Below are 8,294 nucleotides of genomic sequence, written 5' to 3' on the forward strand. Positions count from 1 at the left end.
GTGTATTAGAAAACTTGGGTGAGTTCCCATACTTTTTTTCCAGGACTTGACCCCTGACATACCCCATATGTGGATGTAAAGTGCTCTGCTGGCGCACTACAATGCTCAGAAGAGAAGGAGTGCCATTGGGCTTTTGGAGAGAAAATTTGTCCGGAATTGAAGGCCATGTGTGTTTACAAAGCCCCATGGTGCCAGAACAATGAACCCCCCCCCCCACCACCACCACATGTGACTCCATTTTGGAAACTACACCCCTCATGTAATGTAATAGGGGGTACAGTTACGCCCCACAGGTGTCTGACAGATTTTGGAACAGTGGTCCTTGAAAATGAAAAATTTTAATTTGCACAGCCCATTGTTCCAAAGATCTGTCAAACGCCAGTGGGGTGTAAATGCTCACTGCACACCTTATTAAATTCTGTGAGGGGTGTCGTTTCCTAAATAGGGTCACATAAGTGCTCATGGCCCCGAACTTCTATTCCAAACAAATTCTCTCTCCAAAAGCTCAATGGCGCTCCCTCTCTTCTGAGCAATGTAGTGCGCCAGCAGAGCACTTGACATCCACACATGGGGTATATCCATAAATGGGGTTGCAAATTTTGGGGGGCATTTTCACCTATTACCCCTTGTAAAAATGTTACATTTGGGGAAAAACCAGCATTTTTGTGAAAAAATGTATATTTTTTTCATTTACACATCCGAATTTAACGAAAAGTTGTCAAACACCCAAGGGGTGTTAAGGCTCACTGTACCCCTTGTTACATTCCTTGAGGGGTGTATTTTCCAAATTAGTATGCCATGTGGGGTTTTATTTTTGCTGTTCCGGCACCATACGGGTTTCCTAAATGCGACATGCCCCCCAAAAACCATTTCAGCATGGGGTATTTCTATACTCCATAAATGCGGTTACAAATTTTGGGGGGCATTTTCTCCCTTTACCCTTTGTAAAAATGGTGAATTTGGGGAAAAAAACTGCACTTTAGTAAAAAAAATTTTTTTTCATTTACACATCCAGCTTTAACGAAAAGTCGTCAAACACCTGTGGGGTGTTAAGGCTCACTGGACTCCTTGTTACTTGTCTTGAGGGGTGTAGTTTACAAAATACCGTATATACTCGAGTATAAGCCGACCCAAATATAAGACGAGGCCCCTAATTTAACCCCAAAAACCCAGGAAAAGTTATTGACTCGACTATAAGCCTAGGGTGGGAAATACATCATCCCCCCCTGTCATCATCCAGACCCCCGTCATTAACACCCCCTCATCATCACCCTTTTATCATCCCCCCCTGTCATCATCCCCCCCTGTCATCATCCAGACCCCCGTCTTCTTTTCCCCCCTTCATCATCACTGCCTGTGAATCCCTTTCAGTGGTCTTCAACCTGCGGACCTCCAGATGTTGCAAAACTACAACTCCCAGCATGCCCGGACAGCCATTGGCTGTCCGGGCATGCTGGGAGTTGTAGTTTTGAAACATCTGGAGGTCCGCAGGTTGAAGACCACTGAGGCCTTCGTCATCATCCAGACCCCCCTTTAGTTTTCTACTCCCCTCGGTGGGAAGGAAGGGTGAGCTGGTCCTGGCCATCTATGCTGCAGGGACCGTCCGGTGGGGAGGGTTAGTCATTCCGGGCTGTCCATTTTCACCGGGAGGCCCTCTTCTCCGCTCCAGGCCCGGCCCCGAACTAGTGACGTTGGCTTGACGACGACGCACAGGGACGTTCATGCACAGGTACGTCTGCTGCGCACGGACATCCCTGTGCGTCGTCGTCAAGGCAACATCACTAGTCCGGGGCCGGGACCCCCGGTGAAAATGGACAGCCCAGAACGACTAACCCTCCCCACCGGACGGTCCCTGCAGCATAGATGGCCCGGACCAGCTCACCCTTCCTTCCCACCGAGGGGAGGTGAGTAGAAAACTAAAGGGGGGTCTAAATGATGACGAACGCCGCAGTGGTCTTCAACCTGCAGACCTCCGCATGTTTCAAAACTACAACTCCCAGCATGCCCGGAGTCCGGGAACGCTGGGAGTTGTAGTTTTGCAACATCTGAAGGTCCGCAACTTGAAGACCACTGAAAAGGCATTGACAGGCGGAGAGTTCACTCGAGTATAAGCCGAGGGGGGCGTTTTCAGCACAAATAATCATGCTGAAAATCTCGGCTTATACTTGAGTATATACGGTAGTATTTTTTGCTGGTATGGCACCATAGAGGCTTCCTAAATGCGATATGCCCCCCAAAAAACCATTTCAGCAAAATTCACTCTCCAAAATCCCATTGTCGCTCCTTCCCTTCTGAGCCTTCTAGTGAACCCACAGAGCACATTGAATCTACATATAAGGTATTTCCTTACTCAAGAGAAATTGGGTTACAATTTTTTTTTTTTTTCTCCTATTACCCTTTGTAAAAATTCAAAAACTGGGTCTACAAGAACATGCGAGTGTAAAAAATGAAGATTTTTAATTTTCTCCTTCACTTTGCTGCTATTCCTGTGAAACACCTAAAGGATTAACGAAAATATTACCACTATGTTAAAGTAGAATATGTCACGAAAAAACTGTCTTGAAAATTCATAAGTAAAAGCATCCCAGAGTTATTAATGATTAAAGTGATAGTGGTCAGATGTGCAAAAAATGCTCTGATCCTTAAGGTGAGTATGGGCTTGGTTCTTAAGTGGTTAAGCATACAAATTTTGGTGCATGTAGTTATAATTTTTGTAAAGTAGTAAATTAAATAAAACCTACATAAACGGGGTATTCTTGTAACCATATGGACCTACAGAATAAAGCTAAGGTGTCATTTTTACCGAAAAGTGCACTGTGTAGAAACGGAAGCCCCTTAAATTTACCAATTGGCGTTTTGTTTTTCAATTTCACCTCACAAATAATTTGATTTGGTTTAACCAAAATGTTGTGGTGAAATTATTGATTTTATTGCATAGTTAAATTGGTGGCGCAAAGAACAAGCCCTCAAATAGGTCAGTAGTTGAAAATTTTAAAGGGGTACTACAGTGGAAAACTTTTATTTTTTGTAAATCAACTGGTGCCAGAAAGTTAAATAGATTTGTAAATTACTTCTATTAAAAAAACATAATCCTTCCAGTACTTATTAGCTGCCTTAAAGAGTACCTGTCATCAAACAAAACTTTTGATATGTCGTTCCTGGTGTGAAATCACAAATCTTTCTAATGTAAATTCTGTTTAAAAAAATGCACTTGTTTCATGATTTATTTGCATTTGAATTTTCTCTCTTCTTCACCCGCCTGCACTCTCGGCACAGGCTTTGGACTTGTGCCGGACTGGCCCAAGTCCAAAGTCCAGAAGTGTGGGTGGGGCTGGACATCAGGGTGACCCTGCACAGCTCTCGCTCCCTGCCTGTCAACCAGGCAGGTGGGAGCGAGTGCTGCTTTCCTCTGGTATAGTGGACACTGCCTCTTGTTCCCCAGAAGCAATGACTGTGCATGGCGGGCAGGCTGGCTCCTCTCTCCCTCCTCTCTGTATGCCTCGTGCTGAGCATAACAGAGAGGTGGGGAATCACAGCCTGCCTGACGGGTAACATTCCCTTCAGCCAGCAAAAGCTCCCAGGGAGTGAGCAAGCAACGTAATTGGACAAAAAAGACAGCGAGGGACATGTAAGCAAGAGGGGAACCTAGGAAGATACTAAAAATAGGTAGGTAACATGACGGCAGGTACTCTTTAACCCCTTAAGGGGTACTCCACTGAAAAACATTTTTTTCAAAATCATCTGGTGACAAAGATAAAAAGATTTGTAAATTACTTCTATTTCAAAATATTAATCCTTCCAGTACTTATCAGCTGTTATATGATCCACAGGAAGTTCTTTTCTTTTTGAATTTCCTTTCTGTCTGACCACAGTGCTCTCTGCTGACAACTCTGTCCATTTTAGGAACTGTCCAGAGTAGAAGCAAATCCCCATAGCAAACCTCTCCTGCTCTGGACAATTTCTGTTATGGACAGCGGTGTCAGTAGATAGCACTGTGGTCAGACAGAAAGGAAATTAAAAAAGAAAAGAACTTCCTGTGGATCATACAGCAGCTGATAAGTGCTGGAAGGATTAAGTAATAAAAGTAATTTACAAATCTGTTTAACTTTCTGGCACCAGTTGATTTAAAAAAAAAAATGTTTTCCAGTGGAGTACCCTTTTAGGGACTCAGCCTATTTTCACCTTCAGCACTAAGCAAATTTTCGTTTTTGCATTTTCACTTTTTCCTCCTTCCTTTCTAAAAATCATAACGCTTGGCTTGTTTTTTGCCTCACCAATTGTACTTTGCAATGACATCACTTATTTTAGAATATAACCTGCGGCAAAAAATTTAAAAAAAACAACGCCATTTTGTAACTTTTGGGGCCTCCCGTTTCTACGCAGTGCAATATGTGGTGAAAAATGACACCTTATCTTTATTCTGTAGGTCCATACAGTTACAAGGATATCCAATTTATGTAGGTTTTATTTTATTTTAATATTTAAAAAAAATTATAAACTACATGCACCAAAATTAGTATGTTTAAAATTGGCATCTTATGACCCCTATAACTTTTTTATTTTTCCGTGTACGGAGTGGTATGAGGGCAAATTTTTTGCACCGTCATCTGTAGTTTTTGTTTTGATGGGACTATTTGATCGCTTTTTATTAATATTTTTATGGTATATGAAGTGACCACTGAGCTGCCGGGATTCTTTTACTTAAATTTTAGATGCCGCCATCAACTTTGATCACGGCGTCTAAAGGACTAATGCCAGGCATCGGCCTGATCGGCCGTGCCCGGCATTAGCCGTGGGTCCTGGCTGCTGATGAGAACGGTTTAAACACGATAAACGTGACTTAAGGATCGGGGATGCAGGGCGTATGCATATGCCCTGCGTCCCCAAGAGGTTAAGGGGTTACAGACAAAATGGGCTTTGTCCTTAAGCCGCCCAGTATGGCACGGGCTCGAGTCAGGAGCCTACATCATATACTGTTAATAGTACAATGTATATACGATATTGGTCATTAACAGGTTAAAGGAAAACGGTCACGCATTTACCCACACTAAACCACTAACACCGGGTTATAGTGTGGGTGAACAGTAGACCGATGCAGGATTTCTAACCGATATACGTATCTGCAGTCTGGCGCCCGGTCCCTCTGAAGTTCGGCTTCTCCCAGCGCTGAATTGCGCACCGGCTGGATTTGAATATTCATGGGTGCTGGTCACGTGAGCGCTCAGTAGACACAAGTGCTCACGTGACTAGTGTCCATGAATATTCAAATCCAGACGGCAGGCCCACCTCCATCGCGCAATTCAGCACTGGAAGAAGCCAATCGCATATAGTGTGGGTGAACGGGTGACCGTTTTCCTTTAAGGTGGGTGAATAGTTGGTGAGGTTGTGAGTCAATGGGGGGGGGGGTTTCTGGGGGCTGTATTTTTCATTATGGGTTAAAGGACCCCATGACCGTGTAAAATTGGATAACCGCATCATTTATTTATGCTTCCCCATAAGTTTTGTGCCCTTTCGGTCCTCCCTGAGCTTGTCTTAGGACACCTGCGTTATGGTTTGACAGGTGTACCGCCCCTTACAAAAAAACAATTGGTCATGCAAACAACAAGCCCTCATATGGGTCTGTAGCCGGAATATTGAAAGAGTTATGGATTTTTTAAAACAAGGAGAAAAAGATGAAAATGCAAAAACATAAAAAAAAATTTTAGATATATTTTATTAACAAGATCAGCAGCAGTACAAATAGATATTACAGCTGGTGTAGATAAAATGTTCAGATATATTCATATAAAAAAAAAAATAGGGGTAAGTATATACCTGTCTTTGCCATGTCTGGAGTGGTATCACTCAATCATATAGGTTTTTTTTATTTACCATTACTAAGGAAAACAAGGCTGATAACTGAACAGGTCATCTTAATAAAAATTCAACAAACATGTATTAAGCATACATAACCTGCCATAGTGTATGCCATACGTTGGTGTGATATACAGTACATTGTCATCTCGCTGATAAGTTATAGGAATACCTAAAAAAGTTCTGCTGTTGTATCCTATCTGCAGAAAATGGTGAGAGGCAAAAAATAGGTCTTAGGGGTAGGGATGTCCCGATACCATTTTTTTAAAGCCAAGTATGAGTACCGATACTTTTTTTTATGTACTCGCCGTTACTAATTACCAATACTTTTTTTTATGTCATGTGACATTGATATGCCATAGCATATGATCAATGATATGCCATAACAGCACAGCAGCACACTGCAAGTGCTTAGATATACAGTGGTCCCTCAACATACGATGGTAATCCGTTGAGGGATCCGTGCAATGTAAAGTATAGGACAGTGGTCTACAACCTGCGGACCTCCAGATGTTGCAAAACTACAACATCCAGCATGCCCGGACAGTCGTTGGCTGTCTGGGCATGCTGGGTGTTGTAGTTTTGAAACATCTGGAGGTCCGCAGGTTGTAGACCACTGTTAAAGAAAGTTGTACTCACCTGTCCCCGCCGCTCCGGACCGTCACCACTCGTCACCGCTGCCCGGGATGTCGCCGTTCATCGCTGTCGCCGCATCCCTGAGGTGTCCCCCATGCTCTGGTAAGGCCTCCATTACGTCGCTACGCACGCCGCTCCTATTGGATGATGGGACGGCGTGCGCAGTGACGTGATGACGACAATGGAGAGCGCCGACGATGCAGAGGATCCCGAAGAGGACGCGCTGGAGCCCCGAGGAAAGGTGAGTGCCCATCACCGGAGCTCACGGGGCACCGTAAACGGCTATCCGTCAGCAGCTGAAGCAGTCAGCGCTGCCGGATAGCCGTTTATGCGATGGCCCCGACATAAAAAAGCATTGTATTTGGGAGTGTAGCTGTGCAGCAATTAAAGGGTGCTTCTTAACACTTGCTATTCGTGACGCCAGGGTGAGGGTTCCTCAATAACGCTTTTCCTACCGCCACCCTTCCCAAGAGCGATAGGGAGGTAGATAAGAAGATTAGATTGTCCACAACCGGAGAGTTTCTGAAACAGCATTAACGTTTACTGAAGATTTTATGCAAGCTTCAATAATACAACAGTCTCTGAGTATAACAACAGCTTTTCCTTGGAGATTGACAAAGGTTGGGACCTTAGCATTAAGAGTCTTTTAATACTATGCATTGCTCCACTGGATTTAGGGGTTAGTTGCGGTCCAGTAGTCACGCTAGCATTAGCCGGGATTTAGATTTGAACTCACGGTTTTGGTTCCGCTGAGGCCGGAGGTTTTGAGGCCTAGCGTGTCTTTGAAAGTTGCGTAGCACCGTCCTGTTAGTCCAGCATCCACGAGAGCAGCAACCTAAGAGAGCGATAATTGGACGCAGCTCCTTTTTATGGGCAGGGGCTGGACTAACGCTAATTGGTCCATACTGATGTCAATCACCATTACAGAGATTTGTGGGTAACACGTGACCCAAGGACCTCCTAAGGTCCTGCAACATACCATAGAGGTTGCTAGAATGGTCACATGACCGAAGGTCCTGTGACGCTGAACAAGGTAAGTACTATACATTACTATAGAATATATATAATTATTAAATATATACATTTATTATTATTAAAGATAGACTTTAGGAGAGGCGACTAGAGGCTGTCCCGCCTGAAGAACCCTACCTGAACATAGTTACTCTGACTTTGGGGACCTCTACACTAGGTACGGTATGCAATACGGTAGCGGGACACCACAAACCCCCTTACTTAAGATAAGTCGGCCTCAATGTCAGTCCCCTAAGACAGAGGGACGAAGTGAAGGTCGGGTACAACACTATAAAGCTACTTAACATTTTCTTTGATGTACATACATTAGTCTGGGTAAACTCACGAACAGGATTGGTTCATGAATTTAGTAACAGGATGATATTATTCACATAAGATATATCCTACTTAATATTTTCTACGCTCACTATACATTTTTGAGTCTCACTATACATTTTTTCCATATTAGCTACCTGTTTAGTACACTGAGGATATATTGGCTTGCCTGAGGCTTTCTACCAATAAGACTGGCTACTAGGGTCCCTTGGCTATACGCTCTCATCCCTAGAACACAACAGATAAACCTTACCTAGGTTACCTTTAATAACGTGTATTATTTTTAGCTAGCAAGAGTATCTTCTGGCCAGGCAGAACATCTCGCACACGTATAAGAACAGAGAATTGTATACGTAACAGTGGCAGAAATCGGAAAATGACATTAGCTACAATTCCCAAAGCATTTACTTTAGTGTGAGACATTTTTGTGTGTTTGTTTATTTTTAGGTGTACTAGGT

The sequence above is a fragment of the Hyla sarda genome, chromosome 7, assembly GCF_029499605.1.
Source record: "Hyla sarda isolate aHylSar1 chromosome 7, aHylSar1.hap1, whole genome shotgun sequence".
NCBI lineage: Eukaryota > Metazoa > Chordata > Amphibia > Anura > Hylidae > Hyla > Hyla sarda.